This window comes from Colius striatus, chromosome 2 (genome assembly GCF_028858725.1).
Source record: "Colius striatus isolate bColStr4 chromosome 2, bColStr4.1.hap1, whole genome shotgun sequence".
Classification (NCBI taxonomy): Eukaryota; Metazoa; Chordata; class Aves; order Coliiformes; family Coliidae; genus Colius; species Colius striatus.
Window position 1 is genome coordinate 38,490,867 of NC_084760.1, and position 17,627 is coordinate 38,508,493.

The 17,627-nt window shown below is 36.8% G+C and overlaps 1 long non-coding RNA gene across 1 annotated transcript in view; it reads right to left on the bottom strand.

Moving 5' to 3' along the window:
• Window positions 1-16,950, bottom strand: part of LOC133624918 (uncharacterized) — a 35,392-nt gene extending 18,442 nt beyond the window's left edge. Inside the window, exons 1-2 of the long non-coding RNA XR_009818192.1 lie at window positions 16,863-16,950; window positions 5,668-5,752 (exon numbers count right to left, since the gene is read on the bottom strand). This is a non-coding gene — a long non-coding RNA (uncharacterized LOC133624918). The remainder of the gene's footprint in view (window positions 1-5,667; window positions 5,753-16,862) is intronic.
• Between the last annotated feature and the right edge of the window lie 677 nt (window positions 16,951-17,627).

Consider the following 17,627-nt stretch of genomic DNA (forward strand, 5'->3'; position numbering starts at 1 on the left):
CAGATTTGATTTGCTGCCTTGGTTTAGGCTGCACTTCCCCGGTGTAGGGCTGTGCTGCAGATACCCCTGGACTACATCAGTAACATGAATTATGAACTGTGTTGTGCTTTTCCTTATTTCTTGATCTTTTTCACTGTCTCTGCACCTCCATCTCTGTGCTAGCCTCCTCTCAGACAAGATAATTGTTTCCCAACTCACCAGTTTTCTTACAGCTATATTTAAATTGGATATTTCCAATATTTCTACCTGGATAATTTCAGACTTATATGGTATTGTTGGTAGGTTAACTCAGATATTTCTGAGGGTTCCATTTCAATATTTTGTTCACTAAAAGGTCCCCAATGGTCCCTTTCAATTATATGCGAGACCTAGTTGTTTCTCACAGAACTCCCCCTTAACTACATTAAAACTACATTTTTTTCTCATGCATCTGTAACTTCTGTCAGCTTCTTTTATTGTTATCTCTCACATCCAGAAATTCCTCACTTTAAGACCAATAGTTTTCCAGTTCCTGTTCAGTCAACCTCAGACCAGAGGCCTATAGGGCCGCCAACTCAATTGCCTATCGCCCTAACAGATACAAATTAGATGTCCAAAATGAAGTATTAAGGGTTGAGCATTCTGCATAGACTACTTGTCTGCCCAATGTATCTCCCACTGATTTCTTCGATGTGATCTGATCTAATGGAGATCAGAGAAAATTAAGCATGAGGGGCTTGGTCACTGATTCTCTATAACATCTTCTGCAATGTATTTTGTCTCCTTTAGCCCCAACTCACCTGTTGATCAAATAGGAATAAGCAATATGAGTTTTTTGATAGTCAAATGTCTTTTGAATTTTCATGTATTCTTTCTTAGAATGTTGTTGCCACTCTTTAGGAAAAGGTGGTCACATATACGTGAAGTGATAACAAATCTAAATAATTCCTTTATTTTAGCATTCTTCTCAAGCATGAGAATTTCTGTACAGTAGTGCAAGAGCTAATTACCATAGCTTGGTCTCAGGTAATATCAGTATTCTGTTTATCGTGCTTTATTTGTTTACCTATTGTGCTTATTCTGAAGATCTAGACTACGGTAAGTTTACAAACATATAACAATTTATTAACAAACTTGAACTATGGTTGACAAGTGTATAGTACAATATGTAATACAATTTTCAGTATGTTTTGTTACTAATTCACAGAACTCCAAGTTTTACAAGTGGTTTTCCAACCACAATGACACAAATTAATGAAATCTCGCTTTTGTTATTTCTAATTGACAGCAACTATTGTCTCGTGCCTTCAGTTGTACAGTTGATCTGTCAGTCAGTGGAGAAAAAAAAATACAACCATCTTCTCTTTCTGACTGCACACTTTCACATATTTGTGTTTGGATTTATCTATAATTTTAATCTTCTAACTTAAATATTAGGTTCAGTGATTTGTTGGACTTCTGGTGTTATTCAGGACAGAGATTTAGTCTCTATAATGGCCCTTATACCTGTCAACAGATTGAAGAGTTGAGAGAAAAGTAAAGTACCTTTTAAAGTACTATCTTTGCTAAGAGCCATGTTTGTTTTGGATGAGATGTGTCATATATCTTGTGTGCAGCACTGTCTATCTGATGTCTTGTCACATTACTTCTTCCATCATGTGTCATATTATGTAAGGTCATGCCACTTTTGCTAACAGTAAGGCACAAAGCACTAGAACAGCAGTGAACTGCTTTCTAGAGACGCCTTTACACTTCATGCTTTCTCTGTCAAGGAAGAGTAAATCAAGAGCTGCAATACCAAACTACCAAGGCATCTGAAGAAAAGGAAGTAAATTAGCAGATGCTCTAAGGACAACATTCAATAGACCATTTTAAATGTGATTTAGAGCTCACTACTGCATTCCTTACATAACCTAACATCCCATTAAAAGAAAATGAAAGTTTACACAAACTAAAGGAAGTGACAGTGCCTTTTCTAATGAGTTTAAAATTTGTAGCTCTTTTCTGCATTTAGAACACCAAGTACCACATCCCAGATTACTGCAGTCTAGACAGATTATACATTTTTTTTACCTATATAATTGCTCTGGGACTAAATGCATTGAAAATAGTAGTACTATGCAGGCATAAGAGAGAGGGGAATGAAGCATGACTTTTCTTCCTACTTGCATTTCAGCTACATAACTACTTTTCCAGAAGTACAAATAGTAACAGTATCTAAACTATTAAGTGATAATCAAAGTAGAAAGAAATATCCCTGTATCAAAATCTTAAAAGAGATTAGTTGCTTTGAGTCAATGCCATGGATGTAGAAAAGATTTGTTCCTACATGATGCAACACTAACACTTCTGTTATTTGAGTTGTATTATTTTCCAGCAGTACATTTGGCATCTTTCCTGTGTAATTACCTGGAATTTTAATTCTACCATAGTGTCCTTCGTAGGAAATCTCTAGAATCTCCTCTGTGTTCCATGACTAAAAGTATTAAAACAGTAACTACCTGAGTTTTAACTGGTGTTGTGTACAAAGAAAAATGTTAACTGAATTATCTTGGTTGTATGGTCTGAGAATATTCCCAATGGTTATGATTGGCTACCCACCAGTCTTTTTGTAGATAATTGCATCTGGGGAGAAATAATCCCAGGCAGTAATACGCAAGAAGCCAGCTGTCTGGAGAGTAGCTCTGCAGAGAAGGAGATTGAGGTCCTGCTAGACAACAAGCTGACCATGAGCCAGTAATGCATCCTGGTGGCAAAAAAAACCCAGCAGCTCCCTGGGCTGCATTAGGAGGAGTGTTATGAGTAGGCTAAGGGGAGGTGATCCTTTGCCTCTACTCAGCATTGAAAAGGCCATATCTGGAGTACTGTGTTCAGTTCTGAGTTCCTCAATGCAAGAAAAACACAGAATTACTGGAGCAACTCCAGTATAAGGTCACAAAGATGACTTATAGGTTAGGGCATCTTTCATATGAGGAAAGGCTGAGAGAATTAAGATTGTTCAGCCTGGAGAAAAGAAGACTCAAGTGGAATCTTATCTCTGGTGTAAACACGTGATGAGGGGGATATGAAGTAGAGGGAGCCAGACTATTCTTGGTATTATCTAATTGATAGGACAAGAGTCAATAGGCACAAACTGAAAACAAGAAAACCTCACCTGAATACAAGAAAGCTTGTTTTTAAAATTTGTTTGTTTATTGTGAGAGTGATCAAGCACTCAAAACGGTTTCCCAGAGAGGCTGTGGAGTCCTTGTTTGTGGAGACATCCTTGGAGCTGAGAAAATCTGACTGGACACAGTTCTGAGCAACCTGCTTTTGCTGTCTTTTTTTTAAACAAGGAGCTGTGGAGTAATGATCTCAAAGGTTCTTTCCAATATCAATTGTTCTTTGTTTCTGCAACTTTCATGTAGTAGTCGTTTTACTTATATGTTACATTCTTTCCACATTATACTATTATCACACTGTCAGTTTTCTACTGAGGTTGTTTCCTCGATGATTTTTAATGAGAAGAAAAGACAACAGGGGAAGCAAAACCATTTCAATAAGTCCTAACAAAGTAATGAATGCAGCCAGGCTGAACTCTTGCTTGAAAGTTTATTAGAGTTTACAGACCCCATATTGGCATCTGCTCCTGATTTAACACATAGTTGCAGCTAAAGTTTTTCAGATCTGACTGTCATATAGTGAGAATAGTGTATGTAATATGTGGCCTTGGTAGATCTCATCACCTTTAGCTGTATCAGCACAGTTAGAGCTGTGAAAGGCTACTGGGGTAACAGGAACCAGCTGTTTAACTATAGCACAGGACAGAGGCTGACAAAATTGTAGATTTCACACTGACTATCTAAGGATGAACGAAAGTGAGATGAAATATAGATATATAGTTCATGTGAATCATGAAATCATGTTTCCTTGTTACCCTAGTGAGAAGGGGAATTTATAAAGTGTAACTAAATCTACTGAACTGCCTTTCTCCAGAAAAGACTGATAGGATTTGTGAGGTATAAATATATGATTCAGAGAAGGATATTGTGTATGAGTCCACCAGGGCTTTTTTAAGAAAAGCATATTGATAGATGTCTACACTGGATTCAATTACGATGCACCTTTCTGCAGAGGCAGAGGGGATGGAGCTGACCAAATGAGCTGTCTGACAGGTGTTGACCCTCCTGTTTTTGTTGTGGTTATTCCCTGTATTGAAAGTGTGCCTTTCTCAGACTGAAAAAAATGAAAAATAAACCTTGAAGACAGTGTTTGTGTAGAAAAGTGAAGAATGGATTGTGACATATTTATCCTTAGAGAGGAGATAGAGTGGCATGTGATAGGACATTCATTTGCAAACATGAAGAAAAATTTCCTCCCCTTTCTTCTTAATAGATTTTAAACATTTGCTGTTATGCAAAATCCAGAAAGATTCTGGAAAACAGAAGTCAGCACACAGTTTTTCTGAGCCTAAAACTTTAGTTTTCTATGTGTTATTCTTCTGCTCATGTTCCCTCTATGCTGATTTCAGTTCTTGTCCTATTTAGAAGACAAACTTTCAAAGGTAGACTGTTTTCCAGCAGTGAATAACTCTGTTAGAATAGACTCATGAGGCTGTGTGAAATGCAATAAAACATAATAAATAACAGTAAGAATAGCTAGCAGAATTACTTGCTATAGACCTGAAAAATGCTAAACACCTAGTCCTGAATATGAAAAGTTTCTTTCCAGAACCACAAATCATCGTCTGTTGTTGACTAATTTTAGTTGGAAACGTAAAGACTATTAAAAAAAGAGAATGTTTAACATATGAACTCCATGTTTTCTTAAACAGGTAATCCAAATGCATCACTTCAAAAAAATCAGTCTTCTAAAACAATGAATTACTTTGCACTGAAAACACAGTAGAGTAATATGCAGACTATAACTGCCTTCACACTAAAAAAATTTGGAAAATAATCATCTAAATTCATTACAGAAAATAACGTTTTATCATGTTCTAACTGCATTTTAATTAAATATTGCTTTAATGACATTTTTATGAGAAATACTAAAAGTAGCTCAATATTTGCCACTGGTTATTTTCTTAATAAAACTGTTGTAGAAAGCTTTAATCTTTTTTAAATGTCACATATTATAAACCAAAAATTTCCCATTTGAGCCATCCAAACTATATATATAGAATATCTAAACCTAGGAGCTGCCTGACAGATTTTGAATTACTTTTGTATCTTAGCAAATATTTGAGGAAACAAGAATAAAATGCCTATTTCTTTTCACCAAATGGAATCCTTGTGTAAGTAGATAAAACCCCCACATATATATATATTTATATGTATATATGTGGATGTGTGTGTGTATAAAAAAAATATGTATACACTGTCTCCAGAGGCATGACTAATAATCCCATCAAGGCAGCTCAAAGTGCATCATGTCTTTCTTGCCTATGCAGCTCCATTGGAAACAAGAGCCTAATCCTGTAAAAATCCACTGACTGCACTGGAAACAGGATTCTGCTTTTGTTTGCGTATACAGTATCTAAAATCGCTATGTTTTTTGCATTGACACTCTGTTCATTCTTTTCTCATTGATATTTCTGGGTTACTTCTGCAGTCAAGGACATGTACCTTAAAAATCATGCACATTTCATGTACTTGTCTTAGACAAAAAATCCTCTTACATGTTTTCTTGCATTAAATAAAGCCTTACCTATGTTTACTTTCAGTGCTTCAAAACAGAAGTTTTCTGACATTTGTGAATATTGTTCAGATTTTTTTCTATAAACCAAAGAGCACTAAAAGAGAAAAAAGATATCTGTTACTGCCTAATATACAAACCCCATGTTTTCTTAACCAGATAATCCAAATGCATATCTTCAGAAAATCAGTCTTATAAAGTGAAAAAAATTACATTTTTTTAAAGAATTTCCTCAAGGTCTTATTCCCATCAGTATCAATATTTCACTCACTGAACTCACCTAGTCTATTATTATTATTGCAGTAACACATTTGACAGGGTACAGTACAGAAGCTTTAAAGAGGCCATCACATTTATTTTATGCATTAACCTGACATCTATGCATAGAAACTATTGTGCACACTCCTCTTAGATTATTTATTTTAGATGCTCTTGTGATAGGGTTTGATGTTTCCATCTGTAGAAGTTTGGCCTCTGTAAGGTCTTTGGGGGTCCAGCATTTCCTTGGCAGTGGCTCCTCTTCTTGCCTCCTGTTCTTGCTTAAATTGGAATTTGTCCAAATCATGCTATTTCCACAGCCAGTCACACCTTTAAGCAGGAGATATAGGGATGTATTCATACATGCTATGGAGTGTGGTAAATTTAAAAATAAGGGGCAGAATAAACACAGAGGCTATTATAAAAGTAGCAAATATTATCAGTAAATGAACGATGTCTTAAATTCCCAGTCATATACTCTCATTATAACAACAGAGAGTGTGTATTTTGCACTCCTTTTATGCTGCCTCCACAGCAGATAGAAATTGTCAGTGAAGCTAGTTGTGAACATTCAGTCAGAGGATTTTCTGATAGAACATGCCCTTCTTGCAAAATTGATTTTTTTTTTTTAATTTATTTTGTGAACAAATATTCCATTTTTCCACTGGGAAAAATCAAACTGACAGGTCTCCAGGCTCCTCACCTGGAAGATTTTCGTCAGGTACAGTTTCTACAGGCAGAAAGTGAATTTGACAAGCGTTGGCCAGGCAGACTGTCAGAGCTCTCTGCCTCCTCCAGGCAGGGCCACCTTTCCTCACTGTGCTGGTAGGAAAGCTGAGGACACAGAAATCCCGAGTGCTCCTGCTTTAGCTGGCCTCCTGGAAAGTTATTGTCAATCTACTATCATTGCAAGCAATGAGTAACACTGAGGAAACCCATTCAGGGTTGTAGGAGACAAGCTGTAATTTCGTTTCAGTTGAGGTGAAAAGCAATGGTTTAGTTTGGTTTGGTTTTCCGAGAGATGCTTCTTACATGTATATATTTCCTCTTTTTGTTTTTCTTTTCTCGTTTTCTTTTTAATGCAGGGCAAATGTGATTGCACTACATGATATGTAATTACATTCTATTGTATATTTTATAATATTATATCCAAAATACACAATACATAGCTATTTATATGTGTTTCTGTATGTAATTCTCTATGTACGTGCATTTATAAAACCTGCAATTTTTTACAATGTTAGGCTCCTTACCTCTTACAATCCTTGTTGTCCATCATGTTCAAGAGCACAAAGTTATTCTAAAGAGAATAACTCTAAAGATAACTTGTTACAAATTGTGACATAAATAAAATACAGCAAAATAAATGGACTTTACGTTGTTAGAGAATAGAGAAAATCTCTGTATTTGGGAACATGAGCAAAGCTAAAATCTTTCTCATCAAATAAAATGGATTTCAATAGAGAATACCAGCGGTAATGTACTAACTCATAGACTAATTCATATAGCTGCAAATAACTCTAACATTTATAAGCATGTAAACCTGTGTATAGACTAAAAGACTTACAGGTTTTCCACCTCTACGGCAGCTTCTTCTATTCTTTCAGTGAAAGCTGGCCAATTTTCCACTTCTATCCTGAGATGATCAATATTTCCTAAGTGAGCCACCTTTTGAAGTACCTTAGGACATATTTAGCTCCCTCTTTGATCTTTCCATGTCTCTTTTTAGATATAATAGATTTTACTCTACTGAGACTTTATCCCACCAGCTACATTTTTGTTAGCCTTTAGCTGACTTTCCAGAAGAAAAAAGCAAGTTAAAAGGATAACTTTTTTTAGCAACAGAAATTAATAATGCATCCCTATTTTGGTGAGCATCAGACACCTTGGAACTCCTGAGAAATCCTCATAAACAATGCTTTTTTACAACATTTCCTTTTATGGTTGTTCTTGAGGAACATACAAAGCCAGACAAATGAGTAGAGGTAAAGCATGTAATTTTTACAGCTCAGGATCCCTGTCCTGAGTAAAATGTTATTCCCAGTTGCAGAAATTCAATTAAAAAAAAAAAAGTTATTATTCCAACAAGCAACATCTTCTCTGTTTCTCTTTTCGTGCAGTTCCTCCACCATGTCCTGAAGTAGAGATGTTCTTGCAGCTTGTAAAAGACCTTGTGCCAGGGACAGTGACTACAGCCATGGAAGAGGTCATGTCCTATGTGAGAAACCCTGTATTCACAGAAGCTGTAGTTGCTGGGAAGAACTCACACCAGAAAAGTTTAAGGACTGTGTCCCGTGGGAAGGACTCCGTATTGAAGCAGGGGAAGAATGCCAAGAGTCATCCTCATCAGAGAAGAGAGAAGTGGCAGAGCCCATCTGTGAAAGACTGACCACAACCCTATTCCCTGCCTTCCTGAGCTGTTGAGGGAGGAGATAGAGATTTTGGGAGCAGTGAGCTGAGCCTGGGAAGGAAGGATGGATAGGGAAATGAGATCTTAAAGTGCTGGCTATATTTCTCTCATCATCCAGCCCTGTTTTTGCCTTTTGTTCTGTTCTGTTTCTTGTAGCTAGTAGAGCAAACTCTCTAAGTCAAGTAGTAGAATCTATTTTGTCTGGAACTGTAATGGGCAATGAACCCTCCCTACCCTTGTCTCAGTCCACAATGTCCTTGGATATCTTTTTTCTTCCCAACTCGCTCGGTCCTCCACCTACCTAAGCCAGATATGGGTGGAGGGAGGGCAGTGAGCAAGAGACTGTCATGGTGCTTCATTGCTGGCTGGGCAAAAGCACAAGAACTTAGTCCCTTGATTTTGTTGTCTGAAGATCTTCAGAAATACTACAGTGATGTTTTTCTCCCCTGCTGTGGTGCAGCAAAAGACAACACAGTCTCCAAGCTCAGATATGGGTAAAGGCATGGCTGGATTCTGTCTCCGTACGATAAGGCAGCACCAGTGTGCCATGCATTCAAGAGGATATTTGCTGCATTCTTGAGATACCATCTGACTCAAAGTTCACCTATGTCTCTGTCACATTGAAAGAGAATTTCCACCATTAAGTCCTCCCCTGCCCTCTACTATGGACTGGACCAGAGTCCCTTGATGGGATGTTAATATTTATTAATATTTGTATTTTCTCTGAGATATTCTTACGGTACTTGGTATTGTGCAAAACCAACTCGGTTTGTTTAAGGAGGCAGGTAGGGGATTTTGTTTGCTTGTTTTTCCTTCCTTTTTGAACCTAGAATAAATACAAATATTCATAGGGAGATATCAACAAGAAAATCTCAACAGTCAAAACCGTGAAAAAAAAGTAGAACAGCTGCTTTAGGTTTGGGAAGAAAAAAATTATTTTTCTCCTTAATAAATTTTAGGAAGACACTCTCCAAAACTGCAACCTGTAGAAAGTTGAACGTTTGGTTTACTTTTCAGTGTACCTTTGAACGTGTTTGTTGTTCGCAGGAAGAGACCAGAAAACAAAATTACCTATCTAGGCAGTATGAAGATTTATCCACAGTAAATGTGGGAGTCAATAAAGCTGCTGAAATAGAAGGTAATTCTTGGAACAATATCCCTACTTTTCTACCTAATTCACAATCTGATTTTTTTTAATGTGGAAATGAGGCAACATTAGATAGATAAACAGAAGAGGAGAAAGAAAAGAATCGAGCTGAGATCCAAGGCATCCATTTAGCCTGCTGTTATTTTGTGTGCCGAGGAAGTGAAAAAGACAGATAAGGTAGAGAAAGGGATCCTGAAAGGATTGATGAAATAATAATCAAGCTAACCCAATGTTAAAGGGGACTAAGAAAATGTAAACTCTACTTCTCTCCTTATGCTCAGCCACAGCTTTGCATGGGAAACTCTCCTGGAAGTTTCCCAGCTCTCAAGTTTGCTGCAGGATTCTTGGAAATGCCATCAGATAAAGGACGCTGAGACCATACACTCATGTAGGACATGCCCTAAAAGTCCCGTTCTTGCCAGAGTGGGTCACCTTAACTATCTAAATCTGCACTTTACTCATTGAGCAGCATGTTGTAGTTTAAGGAAAGTTTCGTGAAGTCCTAATCTCAACATGAAACTTTCTGAATGTCAGCAGCATGTGGGTTTATTCTTTGTGCAAGTGTTTGTGTGTGTGTACGTGCATCATCCTTCACAATCTTGTAGAGGCTTATCTGCAGCATGGTTTTGATGTAGACTGAGTTTTGTAGAATCAACCACTGAACACCAGCTGTAGCTGAGATGTGCTTATTGCCTCAGAGTGAATTTAAGGCTAACATTACAATCTATATACACACTGTTGATTTAGAACTAAATTCCTTTTGTGAATGTCATTCTCTGCAGAGAAGTAGTGTGTGTACTCTAAGTATGTGACTGGTGTAAAGGGAGTTCACCTGCAAAAATTTGTAAGAAGAAATAGTTGATATGCTGGAAAACAGACCAGAGGAGAAGATTCAATTCAAAATGAAGACATCAAATACCGATGTCTAAAGGAATGTGCATGAAGGCGAGCTATGTGTCTAAGTTGCCACATAATCAATAGAGACATAGTCAATACAATCATTGTTTTTTAGGGGGAGATTCCTCTGACAAGCAGCCAGAGGTGTAATTCAGTTTCCTCCACATAGGCACAAACACTATTTGAGAAAGACTAGTACATGCAAAACATCCATCCAAGGCTGGCAGATAGAACACACAAGACCAACATTAGATCCATAGCCTTAGGAGTGGTGATCTGTGGCCAAGCAGAAAATCAAACACACTTCAATTGTGATTAAATACATCTCTTCAAGCACTTGAATCATATGCTATATGTCTAGTATGCTGCATTGATATTTAGTCTGCTCATACCATATAGGTAAATTCTGGGATTCCGCATCCTAAGTATAAGATGTGGATTTATTTTAGGCACTGAAGAACGTTTTAGCTGGCCTCCAGCTACTTTGTAGAAGTCTTTGTCATTTCTACCAGCCCAGCAATGGTACTGTGAACACTTAAAAGGGAATTTTTTATGGAACCAGGTGCCTCTACTTGGGTAGCTTCTTGCTTGTAATACCTCTTCCACTTTATAAGGGCTCCAGGATCAGATTAGCAACATGAACAACTTTTTTTTGTGAGAGGGTAGAGGAGCTGTAAGAACCTATTTTCACTGTTCTGTCTCTTTCTCACAGTTAAGTAAGTCTAAATGGGCTGCCTCCAGTGCCCCTCCTGTTCCTCTGATGAAATAGCTATGGCAGACTACTGTTCTCTAGATCTATTACAGTGATTTAGCACCTCCTTCATGTTTACCTTTCCCATTTCTCTGCCACAAAAGTGCATTCAGTCATTTGACATACCTTCTTTGAGATGCAAAAAGTTCATTTTGAATCTTTCTCTCTGACACTTTAGACTCCAATGGAACAGATTCTTCCACTGAGAACAGTTTATAATCTGTAAGGCTGTATCTGCTGCAAAGAAACATTCTGTCCATGTTCTGCTTCGCTAGTAAAAATGATGTGACAGGCAAGCAGACTTGTGGGAAAGAAATCTTCACTACACATTCAAAGTGATCTTACTTTCACAGTGACAGCTTCTGATCCAAAAAGAGATATTGAAGATATAGCAAGTAGCTCTATGAAACTATTAGCTCAGTGTTTAATGGATACCAAAAGCATACAGAATTAGGGATTACTTGTAAAGGAATAGGAAACGTCATAATGACACTGTTTAAAACCCTCAGGTATCTTTAATATAATTCACAGTTCCCTTTTCTCCAAAAGAATATAGTAATACTGGGAAAGACGCAGAAGAAGACCATAAGGAGGACCAATGATAGTTTAAAGTTAAACCTGTTAACATTCTTTATCTGGGAGGAGTCACTTAGAAAGGATATGACAGGTGTCTATAAAAGAGCAGTAATACAGAGTGGATGAAATGAATAGAAACTATATCATCTGCGCTAAGACCATTAAATAAAACTAGCAAGTAACAGATTAAAAGCAAGTCATAGAACTACTTTCTTCTGTGTGTGGCTGCTACAAGACATTGAGGATACCTAAAGCTAATTTGGATTCAAAAGTGATGAGACAAATTAATGGAATAAAATTGACTGAATTCTATTAAACACAAAGGCATCACCTTTCACTTGGAAAGTCCAAGAGGCATAAGTCACTGCTGGCAAAGTGTACCAGGGGCCTGTCACCATATGTTGTCCTATTCTTACATGCCTGCCTAAGCATCTGCCGTTGGTCAGTGTTGGAGACAGAGCTAGGTGGATTTTTGCACTGACCAAATAACAATGTTCTTATGTTCAGACAATTAATGCAAACCTCCAGGGAAGAGATTTAGGACAGCTACTGTAGATGTTATTTCAATGCTTAAAAAGTGCATTCAAGACCCTGACAGCATGGTTCAGAACACACCCAGTAGGCACCGACTCATTCTATCATGTCAACGAGGGGTGAGTTCATATCACATTGGGGCTTTACAACATTTTTGTACACACTTTGCTTTTAATTTTTAGTTTAAATCAATGTATTTATCCTCATCAGAATATTTCTTTGGAAAAGGGATATGTTTTCCAAAGAAGAGTACAAAAACAAAAAAGTATTCCCCCCATCTTCTGAAATCTCTTACTAAGCAAGGACTAGAAGTCATAATTTATTATTAACACTATTATAGTATCAAGTGGCAATATGGTACAAAATTCATTGCTGCTTCTTTTTAATCTGATATTGATGATTTATAGAGTCAGATAATATCATCATGGATAATATGATACAAAGCTGTTACTGCATGAGTCAGTTTCCAGTAATGAAGAATAAAAATATACCGGAATTCACTATCTAACTATATTAGGGCTGTAATACACTTCTCAGGATAGCCAAGATAGACTTGGAAATACCTCCCATGTTAAATTAAAATGCTCTTCTTTTGTTGTTGCTCATCACTAAAAGTGTTGAATACTGTGTTCTTACCTGGGGGATTGTGTGAAGCTTGTAATATTTATAAAGTGAAGAGCCACTCATCTCAGGGCCATTTCTGTTGTATGTATTATTTATTTCCTGATCTATCCCTCCCATATTCGCTGTCTTTAAGAACTGTGATTAATAAAACATTCCATGCTGAACAGTGTGGGTTATATTTTCAAATATATATATTCAGGCCATTTCTATGCAAATGTCACAGGAGATATTTTTTATAACCAAAAAAAAAGTACTTATTCTCTACTTGATCCACTCATTTTACATTTATTTTTTAGATTAATTATTTTATTTCCCATGGCTAGTTTTCAGCTGGGTATCCCAAAGAGATTTTGTAACCAGTGTAGACAGACTTTGTTCTCTCATATATATGAGAAGTAACTGCAGAAGAGAATTAAAGGGAGTGATTTATAAAAAAATACTTCTGGTTATCTTGTTTTCTTAACATTTAATTTGTTATTAATATATAGGAAAAAAGAGGAAAGAGTGTCATAAACTTTTTACAGTATAATATAGTCTATTAAGACTGAAGCATATATTGTCTTCATTGAATTTTAATCAATATTCCAGTAGATAAGGGAATGCTATTGCTAAAGAGACCTACACCAAACGTCCTTATTGTGTCAAGACTCCTCTTGATATCTGTTCACAGATCGGAGTGTGATTGAGTCAACAAGAGAACTAAAAAATCTCAGATTTCATATTCTGAGAGAGGTCAAACTACCTAATTTGAAAGTTCCTTGGTTGGTTGTTTAGATCTATTATTCCCTTATATCAAGACACTATGTCCTAATCTAGCAATTTATTATTCATTTTCAGGCAATATGTATATATTTTACAGAGAATATAGCAAAAATTATCCCTGATTGTTTTTGTTTTCAGTTTGAGGTACAGGAATAGCTAATGGCCCCAATAGAAGAGGTGTCCTTCATGGCAACACTGCACCAGCATTCTTCATTGTTCAAATCTAGACTCTAAGGCAAGAAGCAACTGAAATAAAGGACTGTGAAATAACTGTAAAAGAAAAAAATAATTTTATTCCTACTAATACCAATGAAAAAACCTTCTATTTCCTCCAGCGAATCCAGTTATATATATTAACTTATGTATAAGTAGTCCTGATACCCAAGATACAGCATAACATCCCAAATAAGCTCAAAAGGGCCAGAGCACATGGTCTTAACACACTTGTGAATGCAAATTTATTCTTAGACAGTTTAATTAAATTGATTTTCAATCTTGATTTTAAATTCAAATATTCAGTTTGAGTCAATCCTCAATTCAAGCAGGATATCAAACACCATAAGCAGGAACAGGTTGAGAGAGAACAGCTGCACTAGTCCTCCAGTCAGAAGCGTGAATCTTTTCTTAAATATGATGTTACTACAGACCCAGCTTTGACCTCCAACATCATTTACTTGGGGAGAAGTGCACAACACCTTCTTCAACTGATTAACAAAAAAATTGCCAAGAACTGCAATCCTTTCAAGAAACATTTCAATGAACTGGAAATTGTCCTCCTGGAAATAGAAATCTGAAACTACATACCCCAAATCATTACTGACTTATGACAATCTTGCTCTTTGTTTCTGTTTTAGTTGTTATGTCTCTGACGTCTTAAAGGTTAATAAAAAAATATTATATCAGTACAGGAAGGATGTAATTTGAGAGGCAGACAGATGTCAGGTTGCAATACTAGCCTAAATGACTTTATACAAGAGTTGTGAACAGGAATAAATATTCACTCTCTCAACTTTTCACCTGAATTTGGTAGGAGTTACACTTGTAAAAGGACTGCAGGACTTGACATAGCATTGCAGGACTGGACATAAGGAAAAAGTTTATTGTCATGGTAAGTAATTATTGGCACAGAAAAGGGACTGCCTGTTAAGTACAGTAGGAAAAAGGCAGGATTAGAAGACCAGTTTCTAGAATACTTCACAGAACAGAAGTTATTTGTCTAGCTCATCTCAGGATCTAAATTGGGTGAATATTACCAATTCTGTTGCAAGTAAAAGTATGCAGACATAGAGATGACTCACAGAGTCTAAGAGAAACAAAGAACTCCTTAGAAAACACTACCTTTATCTTTTTTCTGCTCACTAGTCGTAGTGGAGAATATTCCTACGGGGAAAAAATTAGCTGTTCTTAGTAGACTAGTGTGTGGGTGTAGGTTCACTTTGGAAGTATGTGTGTTTCTCTGTTACAGATTAATGATTTGATAAGCAGTTAGGTATTTATCTGTTCATAAGTTCCATATTGCATACAGTTTAAGTATCTTCTTCTGGAGTCTAACAGCATACCTCTTTTAGAAGTCTAAAGATGATAAACATAGGGGTGATAAAATTGTGAAGTTAAGCATTCTCTTCAATGACCCTTCAGGATCACCCTTGTGTCCAGATTGAAAAGTCAAAAAGAGTTTTTAATATTGTAAAAAAAAAAAAAAATCATAAGCTCTAATAACGTTTTCTGTGATTTTCCATTGGTGGGGTTGTTTTGTTTAGTATTTTCTTTGTAGAGAATACTGTAAAGATTTGAGAAGTGCATATTAGATTCTGGATGCTTAGCCTGATTATTAAAAGGGGTCTGATTTAAAAAACATGTTTTTGTCAGACTTTTTGACAGAAAAAACTAAGAAACTCTTAACTTATTGACCAAGTGACTGGTAAATTCTCCTGACACAAAATTTCAAGCAGAAACTACTAGAAAAAAACCCCAGAATTTCAACTTCAGTACTTGTTTATCAGATCATTTATTATTCAGACTTTTATACAAGCAACTCTGTTTCAGTAATAATATTTTGCCTTATTGTTTGTGACATTCATTTCTAGAATTCAGTATACCATTATACACCCAATATTCTGGGTTTGTACTCTGTTATAAAATTCAGACTGTGACATGAAGGAGGGGTTTATGGTTTAGCACTGCAATTACAATCTCTAGGGGTGTTTGTTTGGTCCTTCTGAGCAAACACAGCCTAGTTAAAAAATTGTGTTAAGGCAGGAATGTGAATGCAACAATGTCTGTAGCTGAAATACCCCAAACTGCCTGAGTGACATTTATCCCTGACCAGAAAAGCTAAAAAGAAGGATGATCATTATCTGTTTTATTTAAAAAATTACTTTTGGGGAAAAAAAAACCAGCTTGACAAAATGTATTAAAAATATATATTTTTTTTAACAGTACAGAGGAACAGTGAGTGAAAGATAGACAGAAAGAAATAGAAAGGCAATCAAAATCTGCTTTAGTCATGTCAGAAGTCGACCCATGGCATTACTGCCTTGGCCAGGCCATGCTGATTATCCTGCCCTGCGATTCCATGGGAAGCCTGCACCATGACAACAAAGGACAGATGGGAGTAGCAAGCAGGGAGCCTCAGGTGTGCATGTGTGACCTGATGGGGATTTCTTCCCCATGTGTACACTGAGGGTTGCAGAGAGCAGCATAGACATACGTACAGCTGGAGTATTTGCATCTCCCATAGAAGGAAGGAAGGGGTGTGTGTGGTCAAAAGCCATACAATTTGTGAGGATGTGGGTGTGTGCATGTAGATATAAGCCTGTGTATATTTGAGTACACTTAAATTTTTTTTACTTAGTTGTAGAAGTATGTTTAGAAATTTGTTATTTGATATTTAATGGTTTTGACAGTGTCCCTGTCATGGTTTTGCCCAGTCATCAATGAAGCACCACGACAGCCTCTCACTCAGTGCCCCCATTCACCCCCACCCTCGTTAGGATGGCAGAGCCCCATCAAAATGGGAGGAAAAAGATAAACAAGGTTGTTGTGGATTGAGACAAGGGCAGGGAGGGCTCGTTGTCAATTATGATTCTGGGCAAAACAGATTCCAGTATTCGACTTAGAGAGGAAAGCAGGAAAGTTTATTCTAGTACTTAGAAACAGAACAGAAGGAAAAAAAAAAAAAAGAGAGCAGGACGATGAGAAAATTACAACTAGCCTTTTAAGATCTCCCTTCCCCATCCCTCACTGACCTTGGAGTCCACATAGTGGCTTCTCTCTCTCTCTTCCAAACCCTTGTACCACCACCAGTTGGAAAAGAAGGAAGAACAGAACAAGAAGGAACAGGAAGAGCCCTCCTCTTCCGGCTTCCTCTTCTCAAAAAGTGGTTGTGGAGGTATCTCATTGGCTCAGCCTCAGAAGTGAGTCTAGCTCAGAGCTGGGGAGAGTTTTGATCAAGTTCTTACAGAAGCCATCTTTACAGCCCCTTCCCCCTTACCAGAAACAGCTTCATGTCAAATCATGACAGTTCAGTAGTGCAGTTTGTCTATTGTATTGTTATATACTGATCCTGAATGTATATTTCACTGAATGTTGATCAGTTATATGCTATTAACAAATAAATACACTACTTTGATCATGCCTTGGTTCAAACCACTTGAACTGGAAAAGTTTTCCCCATGACACAAGTAGCAACTTGAAAGCATGAATAGGAACTTTTCATTACATGAATCTTCAGGACATATTAAGTAACAACATTGTTTAAATACTAAAATAATCACAAGCACAGTTTGGAATCTTTATTTAAATACCAGAATATAAGTCAGAAAGGTTGAAGATACCTCAATAACCTGAAGACAAAAACCACATCAGAGTTATTAAGCCAGAACTAACAATGTCATGATGTTATTCGAACCAAAAAGTCATTCTAAGCTTTCTCCTCCTGGGAACTGATCCCTATCACTTTCTATCAGATTGCTATTATGGCAAGACTACATAAGTAATAGCTCAGGAATAGC